Here is a 26529-nt window from a genome sequence, read left to right as displayed (position 1 = left end):
CTGTGTCTGGGCTTCAGCTATCAAAGCAGAGAGTGGTCATGATGGTTAGGAAAGCAAAAGTTGCCCCTAAACACCTTCTCCTCCACCTCCCAACGGGACTCAGCCACAGTGGTTTATTCTCATATGATTCTACTTGGGAACTTGGTAGAGCATTCACTGTTAGTTTGAGCTTCATGCCACCGGAATCTAACGGTTTATCATTTCTTATAACCCACAGAGTCAGAAAAGCAGGAAAGGGTTGCTCATTTAGAACATGGTCTTCTTGGGGGTAGAATGAAAGTGTTCATTAGTGATGGTGAGAAAATTCACACTTCCCATTCTTCATGTCCAGTGAGCACTGTTTCATCCCTTATTCATCAAGTGTTAGATTATCACCAAAGGTTTCTCAAATGTTCCCGGGCAGTTCTCACATGCATTCCCAGGGGCATGGCTTCAATCCTTCAGAAGACGGGTGGGCTGCTCTAATTGTAGCTTCTCACATTGGTTAAACAAGGCAACCAAGCATACAAATCAGCTGGTGGCAGAGGTTTCCCTCAGGGGAAAAACAATGATGAGAGACCTGAGTTGTCCATTTCATTTCTTCTTTACCATTTGAGTATAAACAGAACCATCATGAGATACTTAATTTTACTTTTAAATGAGGGAGAACATGCTTTAGGCAAATAGTACATTGAAACTCATAATTATAATCGCGTGGATATAAAAATAATTAATATGGTCCTTGATCCCTCATCAGCCCAGCTGATGCTCTTCCACACAGTCTTCCCCTGTGGCCTTGCTCTCTCTTGTTCTGCAGAGGGCAAGCTTTGCTCCTGCCTTTGGTTCATTGTGATGCCTAATTTCATAGGCTCTGTTCCTCAGTGAATGAGATGGATGGCAGATAGGAGGAGAACCCAAGGCCCAATGACATTCAGTACTGGGACAGTAGCAGCATGGGCACTCTCTGCTCTAGCCTCAGGTGCAGGAGGCTTTTTCTTGTGGTCTCTGGTATGTGCAGTTAAGTGTGAAGATGGGATGTCTCATTCAAGTCTCATACATGTCATTTGGCAAACAATTCTGTGTTCCAGAAGCTCTCAGAATCTGATGAAGCAAAGATTAATCAATGCTACCAGTACCAGAAAGATAGACTGCACTCTCTGCTCTGGTGTGTGCACACACACCTCTCTCCACCCTACCCTCTGTCAAACTCATGTACTGGAAACTTTGTTCTTAGAACCACACTGTAATGAATGACATGGGGCCTAGGTAAGGTGTTTGGGTCACAGAGATGGGACACTTAATCAGTTGATTAGTGATGATCTCTAGTGAGTAACTCCTTGGTGTTAGAAAACTGGTTTAATTATGTTGAGAGAGGTTGTTACAAAGTAAGTTTGCCCCTGGTGTCCTCTCTTCCATATCAAACCAACTCCCTTTAGGAGGGCCTCCATGGTATGATAGAGCATCCAGGCCATCATCACAAGGTGAACAGATTGTATAGCCATCTTCTCAGGCTTTCATAATTGTGAAGCAAGTAAGCTTCTTTCCTTTATGGACCATGCTACTTTCAGGTATTCTGTTATAGCAGCAGACCATGGACTGAAACACTCTCTATTGGCCTCCTTCATCTGCTTAGATGCTGTTTATTGTACTGACCTCTCTGTTGTCTGCCTTCTCCCTACATTAACCTGTTCATCACAGGTCAGCAGCACAAGTACTCCAGTGGCCACTTCCTCCTTCCCTTCCTTCAGACTTGAAGATCTTAAGAGTCTTGGGTAGAGGCTTACCCTTCTAATTTTGTGTGTTCTTTCTGCACTTTTATAAGTAAGTGCATGCACACACTGCACACACCACACACATGGGGGGGGGGGAAAGGTGGGAATAATGGAAGATAAAAACGGGCCACATAGGAGAAAAATTTAAATCTGCACTAAATTAGCCTAGACCAAAAATTGTATAAGCATAAATGGTATAAATGTGTTATAAATATATAAATGTGATGTTATAAATACACATCACATTTAACATTATATAATTTGATTTAAAATTTTTGTGAGTGATATGGCAAAGGGACTATGTCATACAGATTTCCCAGCTGGCAGAGTTATAGGGAAGGTTGAATAGGCTGTTAGATTTTCAGATCTACAGTGTATGCCAAAATAATCCCCAATGAGATGCCCCGGTTGAAGATGAGTTCCTTAAGCATATGGACGGACTTCTAGAAAATAGGAAATCTTTTCATGATTATTATGTTCAGAGGGAACAAAGAACCACACAGTACCAGAAAGAAATCACTTTCTTAAAATCTGCATGAGCTATCCAGGACTGGAAGGAACAAAGTCACAGTTGGGAAATGGCCCTGACATATGTTGGAAGAGGTTTGGGTTTGTATGACTGAATAAAGAAACACACAGTGGAGCGGCCAAACCTCGCCGCACTTTACTCGATGACAAAAGGAAAGCATGATGAGAGGGGACACCCAGGATTTGAGAGAAAGGTTGACTTGGCACAAAGCCAATTTTATTAGCCAAGAATGACAAGACATATTGAACAGAGGTGTCCGAGCTGTGAGAAGTGTATAAAGCAGAATCCAGAATAGAGGGAGCTGCCAATTTAGTGAAGGCTGCGCCCGGGGGCTCCAGGAGAGTGCTGTGCGCTTACTTTCGGCCTGTGGAGTTCAGCCTCAGCGAGAATCAGAAACACTTCCCTAACAAGGCAAAGCCATCTCATCACAACAACCAAGAAGGAGGCCGGCATGTTACGGAACCATTTTATAAGCCATTACAGATCTTGTTAAAGGCCTCGAGTGGTCATAGGGTACGCTTTGAACCTTAATTCATCAGAGAACTAAAGAAGCGGATTGAATTCTAGAAGGTTGGAGCTCCTTTTGGAAAAGCCTTGAGAAGGGTTCCAATAACATACTCTCCAACGGACGGAGAGGGGGTAGCCTGTGATACCCCTGGTCGTGCCTGTAGCTGTTTTCATGAATTTCCTTCTTCCATATGCTTGGTCTGCAGACTTTAGTGCAGATTGACTTGGTGTTAAATCTCAGCCAGAAAAGCATGAGCAACCAATAAATAAAATGACACATCCTTTCATTCCGTACCTGGAGACAGATATTTCTAAACAAATTAGTCCTTGACAGCCAAGGGTACTATGAATGCAAAAATATCTTTCTTGAAACAGTAACTCTATGTAGCTCTGTCTGGCTTCGATCTTACCATGTAGCATAAACCAAAGAATTCATGGCTACCCTTGTCCTTTGGCTTCTAACAGTGCTTGGCTTGGAAGGTACTTATAATCATTAAGGACTTGTAGATCACTTCCCATTCTAGAACTGTAGACATAAACAAGGAGGTATAGGTACTTTACTCCAAACCCTTTATTTCAAAGGTAGAAACCAAAGAAGTAAAAAGAAAAGGATGCTTGCCCAAGACTACTCAGTAGGCTTCATCAACAACAAAGCATTAAAAATGGGCACATAGTTCCTATATGAAGGACTCTGGCCAGCCTCAAGAAAGGAAAGACATTGTAAATATACTAACCCCACTACAAATTTAAATCAAATTAATTTAAACATTAACTACAAGCATCTTCACAGTTTCTAAGCAACACAAACACACACACACACACACACACTCACAACTTGGCATTCATCAACCTAACAACCACAGAAGCATATTCATTCTGCATTTGTAGCCAGGGAAATAGTGTTGTTTCAGAGACTAAAGAGACCATAGGGACATGTGACACGTGCAAGCACATGATTAAACAGAAAGTCATTGTTTCCCAAGCTCTCTATTTTCTATCATCTTAATTCCAGCTTCGCAGAGTTGTTCCTGGTGCCAAGTGGTGTCATCAAATAGAGAAACTCATCCCACAGAGTGTCTGGAGGGTCAAGTCAGGCCATAAGTGATTGGATTACTCTTGACTGGCTAGCTAGCAACTTTGTCATATGCTTGGACTGAGCACTGAAAGGGTGATCAGTTGGAGTGACAGCCTTTGTCATTATGAAAGTGACTCAAACAAAGAAAATAGCAAGGAGCCATAGAGTCAGGGAATAGGGACTTGTCCAATCTTTGGCCTAGCTCAATGTCATAGCTTAATGCTGGTGGAAAGACTCCCAAAAAGGACAAAAGGAGAAAGCTTAGAGACCTAGATGATTAGCCAGGGACTCTACAGATAGAATGTGATGTTTGCTGATAAAATGATATTCTAGTTTAAACAGTTAATTCAGGTGAAAAGTAGCTTGGTCCTTTATTGGGGGACTCTTTTGATTGCTAACTATGTTTCTGGCAAATCCCTTAGAGGACTGTAGGCCCACATGTACCACACAGATGAATATGGTCAATTAAGGTGCTTCATTCATTAAGAAACTGGGTATATTCTGGACCTGGAAGTAACACATTCATTCAGACATGTAAAGAAACAGTAAATAATATTAATAAATACCTCCAAGCAGAGTTGACCACCTCCTTGTAAATGAAAATGGTGTCTCAGGTCTTGGTGTCTTTTGTTTCTGGATTCCCCTCTCACACATCCTTCCTTCCTTCCTTCCTTTCCTACCTTCTTCTCTTTCTGTCTTCCTTATTGCCTTTATCATTCATTGTCTTGTTACCTGGCTCCAGGTAGAGCACACATGTTTCTAACAGGTAAATGGAGTGAATCTGGAGGCAACTTACATAACCTCTGTGTCTTGCCTTCTTCCTCTATAAAAATAGGAGAAAAGCCATGTCTATGTCAAAGGAACTTAGTAAAAGAAGCAGAGTTACTGAAGTGAACAATCTAAAGTGACTGATCTTTGGTACATAATACAACCATTCAAGTGTCAGCTGATAGATATTATATAGAGATGACATAGTCCCTAGATTCGCTTTAATTATGCCATTCAACTTGATCTGAGACCTGTCATTGTGGTGGTTTGAATAAGAATTACCTTCAAAGGCTCTTATATTTGAATACTTGGTCATTAGGGAGTGCCAATACTTGACAAGGATTAGGAGGTGTGGCCTTGTTTGAGTGACTGTAGCCTTGTTGGAGGAAGTATTATCTCGGGAGGGATGCTGGTAGGCTTTGGGGTTTCAAATGCTCAAACCAAGCCCAGTATTGCTCTCCTTCCTATAGCCTGCAGATACGGGTGTAGAACTCTCAGCTCCTTCTCTAGAACCATGTCTACTTTCATGCTGCCATACTTCCTCCCATGATGATAATGGATTAAACCTCTGAAACCACAAGCCAGCCCCCAATTAAATGTTTTCCTTTATAAGAGCTGCAATGGTGGTCATGGTGTCTCTTCACAGAACACTGACTGGATAAAACAGTCAATAACTTAACTATTGTTCTTAACATTTCTCCCTTTGAAACACAAACTACCAGTTTTCATTGTATACTAGGACTCATCTTAATCATTCCTATATTGCAGTCACATTTGTTTTTAGTGGCCTCATGGTGGAGTCCTTAATGAGATTGTCTAAGGGCTAGGTACCTGGGAGGTTGTTAGGGATACTGCCTTCAAGCATCTGACAGTTTAGTGGTGACATGATGAAAAGACATACAGCAGCCCAACATTGAGATGTGGGTTAAATAAACTCACAAAGATGCTAGGAAGCCCTGGGAGATAGTCCAGCTAAGGAGCAGAGAGGTGGTAAGGGATTGTGGTATGGATTTCTGCCATGATAATGGGAACCTCATAGACAATGAAGCAGGAAAGGATGTTGTAGGTGGACACCTGGGCATGTATGAAGAAAGGGATGAATGGAAATTTACAGCACAGTATAGACAGAATAGTAAATCATTCATTATATCCAACAGAGCCATCAAAATATGAGAAATGGTGAGAGATGAGACTTATAAGCCCTAATGGTGCTGTTATAAGAGAACTTATGAGCCATTAAAGTTTTGAGTCATAGGCCCAAAAGTGTAAATGATGGATATCTGCCAGAGGATTTTGAGGAGGAACACATCAGCAGGTGTCATGGGCTGCAGTCTGGTGAGAATGTGTGTGGATGCTGAGGGACTGTCTTCACAGGCAGCTACAATTGGTCTTCATCCCCAGTGGTGACTGTTTCTCTATCCTCTTAATACCCTGACTGAGGACTCAGGAACAAAGGACTTAGAACCAGATGTTTAACTCACCTAGCCTGGTGGGTAGTCATTTAACTCAAATTGCCATAGTTCTTGTTGCTAACATGCCTGTCATAGCTACAGACCACCATCTAAGTCAGTATGAAAACCAGACAGTTTAGTAGATACGACGAATCTAGGCAAGCAGTGAAGCCATCAGAGAAGAGAGGTTACTAAATTCATGATTCAGACTGGGTGAAGAACCAGTGAAAGAAATCAGGTGAAAAAAGCTCAGAGTTTAGTTTCAGCCCAGGAGACTAATTCCAACTAAAATGTGGTTCACTGGTAGGACTTGGGCCAGCTATGTTGACTGCAGGATGTTTGCAAAGGTGTGCAACTCTGATGAGAGAATTGATGTCTTTTGCTTCACAGCTCTGGGGTCTGTGTCTAAATCCAGGATTAATGAGAAATGGCAGCAAAAGAGAACAAAGTTTCAGTGTTCTAGGAGGTAAAAACCCAGGGATTTCTCTGCTTGTTTCTAACATGGGAATGTTGTAGAATTAGCCAGATAGGGAATGAAGTAGATAGAGTCCACACCTCTAACGTTTTCATGTTAAACTTGAGACGATCCTTGTATGTCTGGCAATTGAATGGCATTTGTAATGTCCATAAAGGACCTGTAATATTTAAGAGGTTCTGGCACAGTCAGCTTTGTAATTAGCCAATGAGATTCTAGTTTGTGTGTCTAATTAAGGAGTTGATTTTAGGCTAAATCTTAAGAGTCCAAGGTTCTAAGAACAGCCAGTTAAGTTTGTAAACAGCACTGAAAGATTTAAGAGAATTGAAAGGTCACCAAGCTTAGTTTATTAGATTTATAAGAACTGCTCAGTACTTGGGAAAGCTGTGCTTGTTAGTCAAGTATTTGAAGTACTTAAAAAGAAAGTCGTATGTATTACATTTATAAATGCGGTTTAGGGGAATTTAATTGCCAAAATTGTAAAGTGCCTCTTAAAAATTTATTAGATTTATGGGTAAAATAATAAGATCTGTAGTTTGAACTTAAAAGCTTGAAGAGGAAAAAAAACCCTACTTCATTACTTCAGTATATGGATTGTCATCTTTGAAACCCAGTGGCTGCAAACAGTTATTGTTATTATGTATACAAAGGCTGGCCTCAAAGGCTCCAGCAAACTCTTACTGTTTTTCACTGGGGTCTGCTTTGCTCTATGACTGTATCCCTGGGTTTGAGCTTAGCCATAAGTGGCTGGTGAGCCACTGCAAGAAGCAGGCTGGCAGTCCTGAGAAGGAAGGTGACAGGCAAAGAATAGTCTGACCATATTCTGGACCCCATATCCAGTCAGTCTTAGGACTTGTTCCAATCCTGCTTTTATGAATGGGTCTTTATCCCTCTTCTGTTGGTCATAGCATTCTTTGCTGTGAGCAAATACCCGAGGAAAAAGGAAGAAGCTTCATTTGGGGTCATAGTTTCAGAGATTTGATCCACAGTCATCTGGATTGATGTGTCTACGTCTGTGCTGAGGCAACTTCACTCAAATCACCCAAGAAGCAGAGAAGCAGAAAGCAGCCTGAAGCAAGATCCATCTCCCACATACACACCCCCTAGTCACCAATTTTTCTTGTCTAAAACCCTCCTTCTAGTTTCCAGGATGTTCTAAAATAGCAACACCAGCTAGAGAGCAGGCCTTCCACAATGAACTATGGTTGACACTTCCTAGTCACTGACCAACCAGCATGTGGGTTTGCTCTAGCTGGTGGAGTCATATCTTGTCTATTTCTGACTAGTGTTGACAATTTTGCTATGATCATAGATCATAGGAGCTGCATGTTGATAGCCCTAAGTGGATAGGGCTAGGGTATATATATATATATATATATGCTGAAAACTAAAACAAACATCTCTAGTGATTTAGTCCTCATATAGCTCCCTCAGAGACATGTGGCCCTCCATTCTTCTTGTTTTCCAAATACACCTGGGTGCTATGTTCTTCCTGCCCTTGCAGGAATACCATTCTTTCTCAGGTCAAGAAGCTGGGTAGAGCCCTAAAGGGCAGGGCTAACACCCTTCTCATGCCCTTTCTCTTCCTTGGTTTTGAGTCTAAAGATATTGGAGGAGGAGGAATGAATGGGGATAGAGATAAATGCATATGTTTATACATTTTGTACCTTTGGCTCCTTGTGTGACTGTGCTCCAGACTCAAAGAGAAGGGTAAACAAAACTTCTCTAGGGTAGAAGAGGTTATGGGTCTTGAACTTTGACATCTTCAGGCTCAACAGACTACCATTGAATGATAATACCCTAGCTTCAACAGCTAAAAACCCATGCAGTTATCAATTAACATTAGGAAGTTGGGTTGAGGATGTAGCTCAAGGGGAGAACATTTACTTAGTCAGTGTACAGAAGACCCTGAATTCTAGCCTCAGTGACATAGAGCAATAGATAAGAAATATGAAGGGCTGAAATTGTTGGAGTATTGAAGGTGTCTCTCTGCATATTCAATTGTTAATTATGAATTGGTAGAGAATTAAATGCTAGCAGGATTCTGGTATTGCCATGACTATGGTCCATTACCAGGTTTTCTATTTTGTAGATATTCGTTCTTCCTAACCTGTCTAAGGCTATCTAGAATTGTGTCTGATTGGCTATAATAAACATCTGATGGCCAATAGCTAAACAGGAAATGGAGGTCACAACTTCAGAGAGAAAGAGGGATGCTGGAAGAAGAAATGGGGCATGAGAGAGTCAGCCTGTGGACACAAAGGTGAATGGATGGACCAGAACAGAGCAGAGGTAGAACGAACCATGTAGCAGGACATAGGTTAGTTGACAAGGTTAAGTTTAAAGTAGCTAGGAGACTGCCTTAGCTAAAAAAGACCTAAAATATAAAATATTCAAAAGCCTCCATGTCAATATTTATATCGCTGGTGAGTCTGAGTAAGTCCCACTATGTGAAACAAATAGATTTAGGGAAAAATTAAGTTGGTAAAAGAATCGGAGGTACTATGCCTCATGTTGTCCATCTCTGGGTATCTTTTGGTGTCCTGAACTTTACCCTGTAGACCAGGCTGGTCTGAGGCTACCTTTTAAACAATTGGGTACATAGTTCTGAAGCTCATTAAGCTAATTGGACCAGCAGGTTTTAAAGTGATTGTTATTAAGATAGCTCATCACCCATGATTCTCTTCACCTTACTAGCTGAAAGTACGTTTACTGAGTACCAGGCAGACTACTGTGTCTGTTCAACATCAGTAATAGACAGCCCATCATAAAGTATGTGTTGGGTGATTTTAAGTCCTCATAACCAAATAGCAGCAGAAAACCTTTGCAAAAGATGTATGTGGCAGTGCCCATCTATAACCTCAATCTTGGGTAGAGATGGATAAAGTTTTGGGAGCTCTTTGGCCGACTAGACTAGCAAAAGTTGTGATCTCCGGGTTCAGTGAGAAGCTATCTCAAAAAAATAAGATGACAAGGGATTAGGAAAGATACCTGAAGTATTCCTTTGGCCTCCGTACATGTACACGTGGGTGAGCTCACCTGCCACACCTGCATATGGTACACAAACATGTATATGAGGGGTTGTATATGCTTGGCTCAGGGAGTAGCACTATTAGGAGGTGTGGCCTTGTTGGTGTAAGTGTGTCACTGTGGGCATGGGCTTAAGACCCTTACCCTAGCTGCCTGGAAGCCAGTCTTCCACTCACAGCCTTCAGTTGAAGATGTGGAACTCTCAGCTCCTCCTGCATCATGCCTGCCTGGATGCTGCCATGCTTCCTGCCTTGATGATTATGGACTGAACCTCTGAACCTGTAATCCAGCTCCAAATAAATGTTGTCATTTATAAGACTTGCTTTGGACATGGTGTCTGTTCACAGCAGTAAAACCCTAACTAAAACAATATATATACATAGACAAAATGGGATTTGGTCAAGGACAGCTGTCTGTAACATAGTAGACAGTAACATGAGAACAACACAGGAAACATCCAAAAATAATGTACCTCAAAGACCTGCTCACCAGTGACCTGCTTCTTCCAGTGTAGTTCCACCTCCTAAATTTCTAGAACTTTCCAAAACAGACAACCATCTGTAGACCAAACATTCAAGTCATGAGCCTGTGTGGGGGTGAGGGGGGGTGGGGGGTAGTTCATGTTCAGTCTATACCACAGTGGGTCTGTTAGACAGAGATTCCTCTCATTATCATCATGCCCCTTGAAGGAGGCTGCTGGCATTGTTTCCATGGCTCAATGATGCTAGATTTTGAGAATTGTCATCTTGGTCCCTCGGGAGTTTTTGCCCCTCTGGTCACAGAGTTTACAGTTAAGGCAAAGCCAAAGGGTAGGTGCAAGTTTTATTGGTTGCCCTTATTTAAAAAAAAAAAAAACAAAAACAAAAAAAAACTTTCTCTCCACTCATCAGAGTTCCGTGTAACATTATGTGATGTCAAATGGCATCTATGGCTGCTAGTACAGTTGGGAAAGAAAGTGAATGAAAAGAGATGTTGAGTCAGTCAAGGAACATGGATGTCTACTGTTTGAAGTTTCAAGTGCCATGCCCACTTGAAATTTGTCTGCCTCTGCCTCCCAAGTGCTGAGCGATCTTCTTTCTTTAGTGAAATGTTCTCTATACCTTTGAGTTCACCCAGTCCTTTACCAAAATCTGCATGGGAAGACAGTTTTGGTAGGATGTGACAATTCTGGATCTTTTTATGTGGGCAACAAGTTAGGATAGTCATAAAAATCTCCAGACTCCCCTCAAACGTCAAAGTGAGAGTCAGAGAAAAGGGAAAGACTCATGGGTTCAGACTAAGTCTCTGCTGGCAAACCTTGCCCATTCTACCTACACATTTGCAGAAGGAATTCCAGTGTGTGGGGAGAAAAAACATCTAGTCACAGAGGAAATGTTTGGGCAAGGTGATGCTTGTGTATGCAAATGAACAGTTTTGAAATTTCCTGAAACTTCTGTCTCTGTCTTGCCTTAGTTGAACCGGTGAGCTATCCCTCCTAAAATAGCAACTTTGCACCAATGAAGTGTCTTATCACACCAGAAAGAGAATAAAGAAACAACTCAGACAAGCCAAGAAATGAACCCTTCTATGTTTTCTTTGCTTTAGTTTCCATTCCAGCTGAGGCCCATCAGAACACTCTGATGTAAAGGATAACTCTATGTCTGTATCTGAGGAGCACGGAAAATCTTTATCATAAAGGATTTGGTTTTACTTCTCTACCTTTGTTTTTTCTGGAAGGTACAGCAGATTATTGCTTTATATGAGTTCAAGAGAAGATGCAAGACTCCGTTCCGTCGAAACTGGAAGTTGGGTTGGCAAGATGGTTTGGCATGTAAAGGCTATTGGCACACACACTTGGCGACCTAAGTTCAATCCTCAGAACCCATGTGAAGGTGGGAGGAGAGAAGAGATTTCACAGAGTTGATCTCTGACTTCTACATGAACACCATAGCGAAAGTGTGTGGGTGTGTTCCCCTGCATACGTCACATTCATGCATACACACATACGTACACAGGAATAAATTTAATAAAATAAATGAAGTGAATCTATGTGATTTTCTTCTTACCCACTATCCACCAGGTTCTGGTGACCAAAGAGAGGCTCACCAAGCATGTACCTCATGATTCTTTTCTTCATTTCCAAAATGATTTCTGTTATTATTTCCTTATTGGACACTTAGGTACATATTTAGCTTTGAATATGCATGCCTTTAACTAGTAACGGATGTTCTTCCAAGAATGCAATTCATATAGCAGACATTTTGAAATCAGATATTCTTTTGCTGGCTTTTATTATCCACTTGCAAATTCTTTGTTTTAATATCTGATTGATGTTCAGTCAGCAAGGGCTCCTTATATGCTCAGCGGAAGACACCCTCAGCCTCCAACTTCTGGGTCACACCGTTAATATTTCATAGCATCTGAAGACGCTCTAGGAGCTTATTAACCTATATAATGAGATGAAGAATTTTATTCACTAACATTCCAGGGCCTGTTCCCTATGAGATTAATAGCAGTCACCAAACTTCCCTGGGGGTCTGTGTGAAGCACAGAATCCCAGATTGGGAGTGGAGTACGTGAGTAGAATGGCAGTTGGGGCGAGGAGAGGAATGGATGGCACAGTGGATCAGAAAGACAAGGGAGAAATATGCAGAGAGAAACTGAGAAAGGGAACACAAAAGAGAAGAGTGGGCGAGAAACAGAGCAGGTATTGTAGAGCCTTTGAGCGTGAGGATGTGTTACTAAAAACTTCTGGGTCATTTCACTGGGTTAAATGCTATCTGTCACTAAATTTGGGCACAGCTTTCCTAAGTAAACAAAAACAAGAATGTTCAATGTAGAGTGTAGTATCAATTATGGTATTCCTTTTGCACATGAGGTCTCTAGACTGACTCATCCTGCATCCTTCACATCTGTGCCCTTTGCCATCCCCTTGTTTCTCCTGATGCTAGATTCTGCTAGACACCAGCCCTATGTAGTCCTTAGGTATCTGACATTTTTAAAAAGTATCTCCGTATAAATGAGGTTATGCATCTCCGTATAAATGAGGTTATGCCTTTATCTTCCTAGTTACAAGAAAATTGCGTACAGAGTAAACTTTTCAAGAATTTGATCAGGAAGGGTTAAAAAACAATTAAAAATTAAACGTGTTATCTATATGCACGGCGGTTCAAATGATGAAGAAAGCAGGGAATACTCTTTCACTAATCATAAGCATAAACTGTTACTTAGAATCTAGGAAATAGGATTTAGAGAGAAATGTGAGGGACTCTACCATCACTGGCTAAATCCTTGTTGTTGAGATGGCAGGTGACTGCACACATTTATTAAAAATCAATAGAGTAAATAAGTCCTTTATAATGAGAGGATTACAGTCTTCACTACAATGTATGAGTTTAGCTATGTGTTCCAGAAAAGGCATCAATTTCCAGAGACCAGCCTTAACGTTTTTGGGTTGTATTTGGGGTGCACTTAGGATCCCCTATGCCTATTTCTTCCTTTCTGTTCAAATGTTTCTTTAAGGTAGATAATACCCCAGGGAATTACTGTTTGCCCTGGACAGTGTGTGCAATAGAGTCTTAAATGTGGACTCCCAGAAGTCTGGCTCCCATTCCCAGCTGCGCCACGCTAGTAACTCACTCCATCTTCCTTGCCTCTCTTAATGCTGTAGCACAGGGTTGGGAGAATTAACTGAAATGTCTGTAAACGGTCCTTCCACAGTGTCTAGCCCATAATGAGCTTAATGGATCTTGCACCTGAATCAGCAGAGAATAGCTAAATTATACCACTGGACTATTTTTACCCTGATCTGCCCATACGGGGTAAAAGCAAAGAGTCATTTCTATTACTGGGATAATTTTCTAATCAAGAGATACCTTGGGGATTATCAATAAAAATTTTAAATTAGTATCAACAGACTCATTATTTCCCCCTTTTTTAAAAAAAATATAAAATTGCTGGATTTTAAACCAACAGGAAAGTGAATGGTAAAATTATGGCATAAAATCCTCATGATTTCTGCTACACATACACACACACACACACACACAGACACACACACACACACACACACACACACACACATCTCCACAATGCCAGTATTCAGTAACCCTTTTTTCCCCATTAGTCAGGCCAATGGCAACATTTATACTCTAGACCACTGAAGCTACAAGAGAAAAGTGCTGAGTGGACATTATCCACCCAGTAGTTATATTAAAGAGTGGGTGACCTCTGACCCATGGACTTGGGAGTATAGGGAGATGAAAGGAACACCTGGTACCATGATGGGCTCAATTCATAGAACAGGACAGGTACTCTTCTCACCCAGTCCTTTAACCGAGTCCTTCTTAAAATACTGATCTTTGTAAAGATTACCCCCATTGCTCCCATGAATCCTTCAGCTCAGCATCTCTGCCATGCCTAAGGAGCATTGGGATAGAGTCTCCATGCAATCTCTGCAGTGAGTGCCAAAAGGATACCCAAAGGCTTCACCTTGGTCTCCATCCAAAGCAACAGCATCTCACTCCTAATTAAAGCTGCATAACACTCCAGGGTTTCCACCAGGGAGAAAAAATAATCGAAGTCTCTTCCAGTATCATTCCTTACATGGATGGTGATTCCAAAAATAAACCTGGGCACTCAAAATGTACTGTCGAGCAAAGGAAGTCAGGGAAGGACATTTCCTCTAATTCCTAACCATAGGTCATAGCCAGTTTTTGACTAAAGCAGAGGAATATAGGGCTTCTGGTCTACCTCTGTACTTCATTGATCAGAGAAACAGAAGCCCTGAACATGGGGAAGGTCACATTGTATTAGAATAAAACCACAGTCTTCTAATCGCTCCTAATTTGATGGGACTTTGAGGAACCTTAGAAGGACAAAGGCAGACAAATAAATGGTTAAATTAAAACGTGGCAAGCTAAAAAATAAATAAACAAAAAGTCTGACACGTAAGATACTGGGGATGCAATACTAAGGACTTCTGAAAATGGCCATACTCAAAAGTTCTGATATAAGCTACGTGGATGAACAGCATGCAGAGATTATGTTTCCTTCAATCTCTAGTTTTGCTTTAAAACCAGAGACTTCTGATTGTCGCAAGTGTGTGTTGGGGTTCTGTGTCTTCAGACCGAACTCATGACCACTTTCCTGTCTTAATAAAAAAGAGGATTCATTGGCAGTAGGTACTACACTGACACAAAGCCGACCCATGCCATTTCTGAGTGGTTGTCAAATCTGAGGTGCAGGCTAAGCAAACACCAGGAGCTTCCTACTCTGTGATGTATGTGGCATGCATTAATATGGAAATGGATGCAGCTCTAGGCACTTTCAAAGTTGTCAAGGCTGTTCTCGTGTGACAAAGTTTTCACGTCTCTGTGTGTTGTGCAGTGCTCCCTTGATTTTAAAATCTGTGCTTACCTGATGTATTGTAATTACGGGATCAAAAATGACAAGATGATGCTATTCCAAAGTTAAAATGAATGATAATAATACCTTGGGTTTAGATAGTGTCTTTCTTCTGGAAAAAGCAAAAGAGGCTTTGCATATATTATCCCATATATCCTCTCACTACCCCGTGTGGTATTATTAACCCCATTTTACAGATGGGGAGACCTGGGCAGGTAGGGTACCGAGCCTGTCATGGGTCAACCATGTTACTTAGCCACTGAGGCTCCCCAGTGGGAAGCATTGTAGTGGCATCTTCATGCTGAATGAAACTAGACCTGAACATGTGTCAGCGGGAGCCTGGATTGCTTCCTACCTCCAGCTGTGGGTACTGCTACACCACCTCAGCCCTGCTACTAAGTCTCAGATAATAAGATCAAGCTGTGGCTCCATCATTTCCCCTATAGATACTTTTGAGGATGTAACTACCAGCTTGCCCCTTTAGAGTCCAGGGAATCAAAGATGCCCGAGTGATTCCTCTGTAAGGCAAGCAGATGATCATCATGTGAGATTCATATACTCAAGGGCTTTCCAAGGGAGGAGGGTGAGGCATGCAGAAGACTGGCCCAGGGGTACTCTTAAAGAGAAGTAGCCTATATGCATCCCATATCCACCTAGCAACATGCATATATGGCAGAAGATAAACATGTATATTGTAAATCAGGCTGGAAAAGGAGTCATGGGTTGATCCTCAGCACATTTCCCTTTATAGTGGCCAGGGAGGTAGGTCTTGAGTTAGATTTCAACTTCTCCAGGTTGTCAATGGTAGTGGGGACAGTGAGACCCTCTCTTGGCCTGTTTTCTTTGTTCTTTTCTTCCCAGGCTCTGACTGTTTCCCCAAAAGCCTTGCACATCCAGCTCACGTATTGTACAAGCTCTACTCGAACATCCTAAAAACAGCTCTCTTGAAGATTAGAGACAGAGGGTAGGCCATGGTCAGCCTCAGGATGTTGGAGCTTGGGAGAAGCCCTTCAGGAGTGAGGAAAGAAAGTCGGGAACCTTAGCTTTGGCTACTGGGAGCATGTTCTAGAACAGCGGTTCTTACCCTGTGGGTTGCAACCCCTTTAGAGGTTGACTGAGCCTTTCGAAGGGGTCACATACCAGATATCCTGCATATCAGATATTTACATTATGTTTCATATCAGCAGCAAAATACAGTTATGAAGTGGTAATGAAAATAATTTTATGTTTGGGGGGTCACCTCAAGATGACGAACTGTATTAAAGAGTCACAGCATTAGGAAAGTTAAAAAAAAATACTGTTGGAGAAGGTGTTGGATTCTGAGAGGACACACCTATTTGGTGTCTTGGAATTACCAGCCTGTGAGCTGGATGGAAATACAGGACAGGAGGAGAGCCTCAGAAGAAACCATCCTGCCAGTGACAATAAACAATATTGCTAATCAAACTCAACGTATGTCATTAGCAGGCTGGAAATAACTTTGAAGGCATTTCCTTCAGTGTTAGAGGGCATGCAAGATTTGTTTCTCCCAAAGCCCATTCTAATATATGGCAGATCCAAACCATATGCACTCAAACCCTTCAGTCCCTCCTGAGTCTTTCCCTAACACCCACACTGATGGAAAAACACTGGCAAGTACATCTAAACTCTAACCATTTGTCTTACATACTCACTGCTACAGAATCTGATACCATCATCTCTTGTCCTGAATTTTACAGAAGTTTCTGGCCTGTCTGAGCTCCCACTTCTACCCTCACCCCCATTCTTTTACCTCTTACTCTCTGCCCACAGTAAAAGAGCCTGTGCGAGCCTCCTGAAATTCAAGTTGGCAGATGGAGTCATCTGCTTCATAGATGCCAATGACTCTCCAGGAGAGTCAGTGAGAAAGTCTAGTCCTGCACTCCCTCACACATGTCAGCTCCTACAGTTTCCCCTAATCACTTCACTTCTGCTGCACTCTCCTGTCGGTTGTTCCTTAAAGTCACAAAGTACATCTTCATTCCACAGGAGCCTTTTTTTTTTCATGTTCCTCTTCCCAGGAGAAGGCTCAAGGCACGTGACCATGTTCTTCCTCTCTTGCTTTCTTCATACAATCATCTTTCACACAGTTGCATACCCAACACCACAGTCCCTTAAACCTACCATGTCTTCCATTGCACCTAAGCTAGCCAGAAAATGCTATGGAAACATATTTGGTTTTATATATTTCTCACCAGATATCAACCAGGATGTAAGTTCCATAAGAGTGGGCACCAGCACCTGGGACCATGATTGTACAGTACTCACAAAATAAAGCATTCTGTTTGAGCATCAAATGCTAGAATTGAAACAAATCCTGAAATTTATTTAATACTGTTTTAGAAATGTCCTATGCTTAAATTAAAATGGATGTTTTAGGGAGATGTGTTTTAATGTCAGTTTGGACATTACCTCAACGCTCCAGACGGAAAGCAAACAGAGCAGATGTCCAGTGAGTGTTTGCTTTGTAAAGGAAAGGGTTACATTCATATTAGTGGGAAACACCCATTCTATTGTGGGCATCATTGTGGTCCCAACCACAGTCTATCTCCTCCTCTTCTGAGATGTGATCTGCCCAAGTCATTGACCTACTTTGAATTAACTTAGCAGTATGGTGAACTTCCTTGAGGTAGCATGGGACTTTACCAAGCCCCCATCATTTCCAGCCCTTGTAATTATATTGTATGTTCTTGTTTATTTATTTGTGAATGCTAATTATGAATGCCAAATATAACTGATTTCCATATACTAAACATATAAGCAAATGATTTCGTACTTGAAGCACGGCTTGGCACATTTCAATCTGCTCATGGTAAAAAGCAATCTCTAGTTTTGTCTTTAACTCTCATAGATGCATCCTCCTCATGGGTCCTTCTCCCAACATTCCGTTCAATGAGGCATGGGTGTGTCAGTAGATACAATCACATGAAAAGGAGAGGAAGGGAGGCTCAGTGCTAAGACAAGTAGAAAAAGATCACTGGTATCCTATAAGCCCAGCCCCTTTAAAATCCGAAGGAATTCCTCATTATTCTTTAAGGTCTCACAGGTTGCAGAACACAGGAATGCAGACTATCTACTCCTACATGTATTACCATGAAAAGCTGGACAAGAAAAGGAAGATGATAAAGGCCTCCTTGTCTTCCATGTAAGGGTTGACACTCCAAGGTTTGGTTAGTCTTTTCATTTTTGTTCGATCGTAACATATTTATTTATTCTAATTTTATCATTTTAAAAATGTTTCATATACACAAACACAAATTATTCTCCCTTTAGCAAATATAAACCGAGAATCTAAAACAATGAAGCTCATGTATAGTCTCAGTGTTCATGTATTGCCTCTCCTCATATGCAGCAGCTACCCTCCACAGTGTACCCAAGCATACAATCATGTGTGGAATTTTGGGTTGTGTATATATATAACATATATCATTTCTTTCAAAATGCTTATACTATATAAGACTACTTTCATCATTGAATAAGTCATATCACCAAATGCTTTCATATCTTTATAACATTTGAACTTTATATATTATTTCATTGTATAGATATATCAAAACATTTATTTTATTTGATTGCTTTGGGGTATGGCTTGTTTGGGGTTTTTTTGTTGTTGCTGCTGCTGCTGTTTTGTTTTGCTTTGTATAAGGAAAGGTGGCACCGTGTAGCTTCAGTTGGCTTGGTACTTACTATGTACACCAGGCTGAGCTCAAGCTTGGTAATGATTTTCCTGCCTTTGTTTTCCGAATGATGAGACTGTACATATGCACCATCAGGACTGGCTCAAATGTGACTTTATAGCCTCCAATGCTGAAAATGTCTATTGTTCGCCTTTTTTAAATTTTAAAGTTAATATCTATTAAAGAAAAATCTTTTTTCTTTCTTTTCTTTTTAATATTTAGATAATATTGCTATGTAATAGGGCTAGCCTAGAACTCAGTATGTAGCCCAGGATGACCTTAATTTGGGTTCTCTTGTCTTAGCCTCCTTAGTGCTAGGATTGCAGACAGGAGCCAAACCCAACTTACAGTGTTCTCCATCATTCATGGGATTCTTGGATGTTGAATAGCTGAAGCAAGCCTCTCACTAATCATATTACCAGGACGTTGACTCAGCATAGAGTATTCTTTTGCTGCTTGACATTTTTGTAAAATCTTTTTGGCATTGTCCTAGGAGAAGATCAGCTCCCATTACATCTTGTTTCTTGGAGAGCTTTCTACACACCCAGGACATTCACTCCTGATGGATCTTTGCTATTTATTATGCAAACAATAACTACTTTCAATTTGGTGGGAGCTTTGATTTACAACATGTACGTGTATCCAAATCAAACAGTCTCACCAACTTCTGTCACTCCGAATACCGTGACATGTACACAGGAACTGACTTATACACAGGAAATTAAAAACTTCATACTTCGTAAAAAAATAAGTTTTACACTTTTCTAAGATACATGCTACTCCACAAACACCGGTGTGGTCCTATTGTCCTGATAGCCACATGCTAACTCTAAGCTCACAGCATGGGCAGTCTATCAGATCCCACATAAACATGATCATATGTCTGTTGCAGTTTTGATCTTCTGCCTCTCTTTTGTGCCCCAATATGAGCTGATGGGATTCTTGTGCCCAGAAACCTAAGACAAGTGGTTTCCTTGAAACACCCCAAGAAAAGTGGGGAGAAGACACCAGAGCCCACCCTGCCTGTAGCTGCATGCAGGCAAGGTGCTTATATTGATATACGTGGTGTCATTTTCTGGACCATTAAAAATGCTGTCAGCTCTGGAGTGAGATGCTGCAGTGATTTACCAGCACACAACACAGCATCGCACTATCATTTAGAAAGAAATGAGAAGTGTGAGTATTGAACCGAACATATTTTTAAGTTTTATCACCTAAAAAAAAAAAAAAAGATATCCCATGCAGGAGAAAAACTTGTGGATTTATTCTCGTCGATCAAGCTCTTTATCTAAATCATTTTGGTTTAAATGACAAAGCAAGCTTTGGGGGAATACACACAAGAATGAAAGAAGGAATCTTAACAACAGGCTAAGAAAAGCCTGGTAACAAATTGCAGGAATTTTCCAGGTACATTTTCAAGGCCATTTAAGCAATCTATATATTTTTTTTCTTTTTCTTCTCTCTCTCTTTTTTCCTCCATCTCTTCTGAAGGCTCACTCACCTCTAGGCTGAGCCACAGCAAGATAACAGCGAACCAATTGGATAATTTTTTGTTGTTGTTTTTATTTCACATAAGCTTTGCTACACAGCCCCGATGTCACAAGCCTCTAAACCACGAACATCTACCTGCAAAGGGCACGTCTGGAGTCTGTGTCTTGAAATCCCTAGGAGTTTATACAGAGGTGATCTAAGTAAGAGAGAACGCGAAGAGAGTTTTGTGTTTTCTTATCATAAAAGAGTTTGTTCATATTTTTGTGCTTCTGACTCATTTTAACCAAAATATGACAATAACACAGAAATGAAACATCTGTCAATGTCTGTGAATGGAGTAAATATTCACCAGCAGCCATTTGTAGAACTGAAGGTTTATATAACCAGAAAATATTGATATATTTTGTCACATCTGCAGATGCTCCAGTTAGAATTTAAACTAATTTGGTGTTTCTGTTTTTTAGACAGAGTGTCATTATGTAACCCTGGCTAACATAGAACTCATTATGTAGACCAGGCTGGCCTTGAATTCACAGAGATCTGCCTGCCTCTACCCCCACCCCCATGAATGCAGGGGTTAAAGGCATGTGCTACCACACCCAGCTTCACACTAGATACTTACAGTTCAAAATTAACTCTTTATGCTGCTCTGAAAATTTTGAAAGTAGTTACTGACAGCTATGTTTTCTACAGATATTTGATGTTCATAGATCTAACAAACCTATAAGCAATATGAATGATGGCTGAAAATCAAGTTCATCTTGTGTGGCTGAAGGGAAAAAAAATGGAGGATAAAAGAAGGTGATGTCCCTTTGCCTAGGAATTTCATAAATTCATTCTCTTTAATAGCTGAGTAGTACTCCTTTGTGTAAATGTACCACATTTTCTGTATCCATTCCTCTGTTGAGGGACATCTGTGTTCTTTCCAGCTTCTGGCTATTATAAATAAGGCTGCCATGAACATTGTGGAGCATGTGTCCTTATTACATGTTGGAACATCTTCTGGATATATGCCCAGGAGAGGTATTGCGGGATCCTCCGGTAGTACTATGTCCAATTTTCTGTGGAACCGCCAGACTGATTTCCAGAGTGGTTGTACAAGCTTGCAATCCCACCAACAATGGAGGAGTGTTCCTCTTTCTCCACATCCTCGCCAGCATCTGTGGAAAGAGAGGCCCATTGGTCGTGCAAACTTTATATGCCTCAGTATAGGAGAACGCCAGGGCCAAGAAGTGGGAGTGGGTGGGTAGGGGAGTGGGTGGGGGAGGGTATGGAGGACTTTTGGGATAGCACTGGAAATGTAAATGAAGAAAATACCTAATTTTAAAAAAAGAAAGTGCTGTCCCTAGAAGAATTCTTGTAACTGGATATTATCTTAGAGGTGTCCCCGCCCATCTTCAGACACCAGGCAGACACGTGCTTGCTGAGTGATTTGCCTTTGAAAGCCATGACTGTATTAGGTGACCTTGCTTTCTTGGCCCAGAATAATCATCCCAGGGACCAAATGTCTAAGATCTCCACTCTCAGAAACACAAAGAAAGGAGTTCTAGTCAGATGGCTGGGGATGGAGTGTGGAGCTGGCTACAAGCTCAGAGATGGCCTGATGGTGAGTCTGTGTTACTGGAGCCTGTCAGACAAATTCTGTAAAAGCAGGACTGGACCAGATGTTCAGGGAGAACAGATAAGAGACTGGGGAAGCTCGATGGGAAAGAAAAAAATATATATCTGATGACATTCCACCTTCTGAAGATTTGGAGCTGTTAGCTGAGATGTCTCTGTATTGCCATGTTAACCCTTGCCTCTCTACACCTTTTGTTGGAAGCTACTCCTAATAGTTTCCCTGTCCTTTAAATCATTGATTTGCAAGAAGCCACTGATAGGACTGGGAGATGGCTCCAGCCATTTCTTTGAAACTTTTGGACCCGAATTATTTCAGAGTTCAGAATTTTCAGATTTTCAGGTAGGTCATGTGGCTTGTACAACCTGCACCAAAGTTTGTGGAAATACCTTGCAATTATATCACATCTGCAGTGATGTATCTGGAGAGTGATGCAGAGGCTACAACTAGAACTCACATCAATTCAGCCTAGATTTTATCACCTAAGTGTGTCGTGGGCCTGAGTAAAACCATCCTGCTCTTTGGATGGAGAACTTTGGCTGGAGCTTGTGGCCGTTTGCCTGAGTACAAAGCATGGAGGTCAGAGGTCAGACTACATGAAGTGTCTTCTACCACTCTCTACTTTGTTTCTTGAGACAGGCTGTCCCTGAACCTGGGACCTGGGACCTGGAACCTGCAGGTTCATCTAGACTAGCTGGTGAGCCCCAGAGATCCTCCTGCCTCTGCCCTCCGGAGCTGGGATTTTGGGAGCACAGTGCTGAGCCTGGCTTTTTCACTCGGGTTCTGTAAATCCAACTTAGACCCTCTGCTTGCACAGTGGACATCCCATCAATCTCCATCAGTTGGCCAGAAGGACTGAAACTCCATCAATCTCCCCATCCCAAGATGTTAGCCTTTTAAAGGTATTGGGAAGACAAAAATGTGACCTTGTCTACAGAGCAGTGAGAAGAAGTACTTAGTCTTTGTTTGCGTACTCTCCACTCACATGTAGATCCAACCACAATGGACAGAACTTGGACTGCACCTCTGTTGCCAGCATTTGGTCCTGGGGGTTTCTTACTGTCCTCTCTTCTTTGCTCCAAACCTGAATGGCAGATGCAACAACCCACTCAAGCCAGGGTGAGGAGACGTCAGAGCAGCTCTTTCACCAGGGCACGACTGCTCAGCGGCTGCCTGTCAGGACAGTCTGTGTTATTCACCATCGAAACTTTCCTTCTTCCTACCACCATTGCTACCATCCTGTCTAGATCTCCTGCCCTCTTTACGGACCAAGTGGTCCCAAGTGACATCTCACAGTCCACTCAAAGCACAGGAAAACCAAACTTGTGGGAGCAGCCAGCAGAACAGCTTTCTCTGTGGGAGTGCCTCAGGAGAAAAGAGCATGGCTCCCAGCTCTGCTGAAGTCACCCTGGTCTGGCCATCACAGCGCATGCGCGAGTTTCTGACGCTGTCCATCAGATGTATATATGTGCGTAGCTTTAAATGGGCTCTTTGAGACTATCCATGCCTGTAGCCCCCTTGGCCACCATTCCTTGAATGCATTGGAACTGGAGAACAATCACTGCTTTTGCAGGAAGAAGCCCTCCTTTCTTTCTTCTGGAAGTTTCCTTGGGAAGTGCTGCCGGCAGAAGTTCCGAGCACAGTACCCACAGTGTCCTACGAGGGTAAAAAGTGCCATTGGCTGGGAGGATTGAAACTTCAGCCTCCCTGTCCCACTTGAGGTCACCCAAAAGTTGGCATATTTCTATGGGTCAATCACTGGAGTCAAGACAAAAGGGCCATCAGTTTTTCCTCTTCTGACCCTGTCTCCCAGAACTGGTTGCTAGCTTCCCTTCTTTAGGGGTCACAACTGTCCCTTCAATTTCAGTGTGTAAGTACAAGGGAAGGGAACTTGCCCTGGGTATTTACGGGATTTTAAAAAGGTTGACTCCGGGTGGTGGCAGCGCACGCCTTTAATCCCAGCACTCGGGAGGCAGAGGCAGGCGGATTTCTGAGTTCGAGGCCAGCCTGATCTACAAAGTGAGTTCCAGGACAGCCAGGGCTATACAGAGAAACCTTGTCTCGAAAAACCAAATAAATAAATAAATAAATAAATAAATAAATAAATAAATAAATAAGGTTGACACAGAGTTCAAAGAGCTTTGTTAAACACCAGTGCAGCCAAATGATGAGAACACTCAAGATCAGCAGAACTCTCTGAGCACGAATGCTGCTGACCATGGCCAGGTCTTCTGTGACCAGCGAGGCTGAATTCACACCACGCCAACGAGGAAAGTAACTAAAAGTCAACTGCCCCGTTTTTTATTAACGCTGGATCCCCTTAAGCACAGACATGATACGTTTTTCACAGTTTGCTTCTAAATAAAAAGAAAAATAATCAAATTTAGAATTAAGTAAATTGCTTTAGCCTGCCATTTAAAGACAGCACAAGTAATCTAATTAGCGGCACTCCTGAGGAGTAAATGTGAGTGAACCCAGAAATTGAATTTGGAGACCGGCATCCAGCAAGCCCCGCATCAGCACCTCTGAGAGAAAAGCCAAATAAAAGGGACTTTTTTTTTAACTTGCCAAATCCTGAAAAGTATAAAACAAAGTAGGAATGACATGCAAATGCAAAAAGTCTGCAAAGAGTCTGAGTCCATACCAAGCCATCTCAGGACAGAGAGCTGGTCGCATCCCCCCGGGAGAAAACAGAGCCATCTTCACGGTGTTGAGTACAGCCTCACATTCTGTAAATGCACAGTGTTTAGATTGACTTGATGCCGTTAGTGTTTTATGAAACATCGCGTACCCTTTGAGCCTCCCTAACTATTCTAGGCACCACCCTTCAGGCCAATATAGACTTTGATCTGATGCGGTTGCCCAGACAAGAATCAGCAGTGGCTGTTGAGGGCTGAGATAAAATGTGAAGGAAGATTATGCCAGGACAGGAGAGGAGGGAAGAGAGCTGTTTTTAATGTTATTTACCTTTTCCTATGTGTGGTTCCTTTGACAGGCACATGGAAATGACTTTGGGAATCGTGTTTAGCATCATCGCTGCATGACACCCCCATAGCCCTCCAAAAGGAAAAAAAATCAGTGTATGACCCCATTGGACACATAAGAAAACTAATTTTCTAAGATCCTTGCTTACCACCCAGCAGCATCCCTTAGCTAACCAATGATGGAGACCTTGCTCACATTATATATCAGAGTTGGAAAGTTGCCCATAATTAAAAGTCTGTCAATAAAGGGGCTGGCTACCATCAAAGTATATTATATGTATATATAAAAATATAATGAAGCCCCTTAGTTTATACAATTCACAGATGCTAATAAAAATTAAAATGTCCCTTAAAATTTCTCCAAATTAGTTATGTTGTATTTTAAGAAAGTAATGCTCAGTTATATTAAAATAGTAACTGTTCATCGCTGGCTACTTTCAAATCCAGTGTCTGTGCGATTTTTATCTTCATGACAATCTCAAATGTTGGTGGAAGGGATTTGTGACAGTCTTCATTTTTAAATGAAGAGCCAGAGACCGGTGACCTTAATGTAGCAAATACCACATTTTTTTTAACCATACGTTTTTAAGAACTTGTGGATCTTAAGTCCAGGCACGTTTGGTCAAACCCCAATTTCTCCAAGAGCAGTCAAATTAGCTTAAGCTACTATAAGGAGGTGGGGGGTGGGGGGGGACTCAGAAAAGTCCCCATGCACAGAAAATGGCAGCTGCTAATGAAGAAATGAGATCTATTCTTCCAAACACCAAAGTCTAACCAGGTCTCTAAGACTAGAAAGAAATGAAATAAACAAATGACCAATGGTCCATTTAATAATCAGTAACAAAAGGAGAATAACCATGCTGTACTTTAATTGCTAATTTGCCACAAAGGAAATTATAATTTAGTCAACATGCGAAGCTTCTTGCAGGGCAAATGAAAACAATTCTCCTAAGATCTTCCCACATTGTCCTTACAAATTATTCTTTCTGTTTTACTCCATAAAACCTCTTGGTTACAATTTAATCTCACCTTTTCTTATCCCTGAAAAAGAAAAAGAAAAAAAAAAAAACCCTACCACTTTCCTCTCCTTACTTACAAGGAAAGCGTTAAGCCTCATTTTCTGTAAGCTAAGAGCAAAGTGTTTAGAAGCAGAGTCGAGGGATCTGACAAGGCCACAGGCAATTACCGTCCCTCTCTTGTGTCTCTGCCTGAATGTTTATGTGCATCTAGAAAAGGACAAGTTGCCCTTCCCCTCCGAAGTCTCTACTGGTCACAAAGGCAGATTTCCAACAGTCTTCTCTGTTTCACGCCTCTGGGCTGTTTGGCTTCCGATACTGTCAGCCACGCTGTCCAGGTGGGAAGGTAGATGCTGTAGTCTCTGGGCAGGTGCTGATCATATCAGGCCTGGGAGAAGGCCATGCCTGCTGTCAGCCCAGTGCAAACAGGAATGAACTGTGTCACTCACTGTGATGTTCCTGAATCCTGGGGCTAATTAGTCTTTCCAGTTCTTTCATAACAGCGAAGAAGGCAGCTGCTCAGAGATTCCATTAGAAACGGCAGAGTTTCAAGGTACCTGTGATTGCCCGGGTATGGCTGCCAGAAACATGAAACCTTTCTCTCTTGATCTGAGACTATTAGCTTTCTGCTCTGCAGCGGGCCATCTGCTGTGCTTATCTCTAACCAGAGATACAGGGGAGCCCTTCGGTGACCCCAGCGACAGCATTATCTGCTACAATAGTGGATCATTCCATGTCAGAGAGGTGTGGGTGT

The sequence above is a fragment of the Mus musculus genome, chromosome 1 (genome assembly GCF_000001635.26).
Source record: "Mus musculus strain C57BL/6J chromosome 1, GRCm38.p6 C57BL/6J".
Lineage (NCBI taxonomy): Eukaryota > Metazoa > Chordata > Mammalia > Rodentia > Muridae > Mus > Mus musculus.
Note: the sequence above shows the minus strand (reverse complement) of the source record.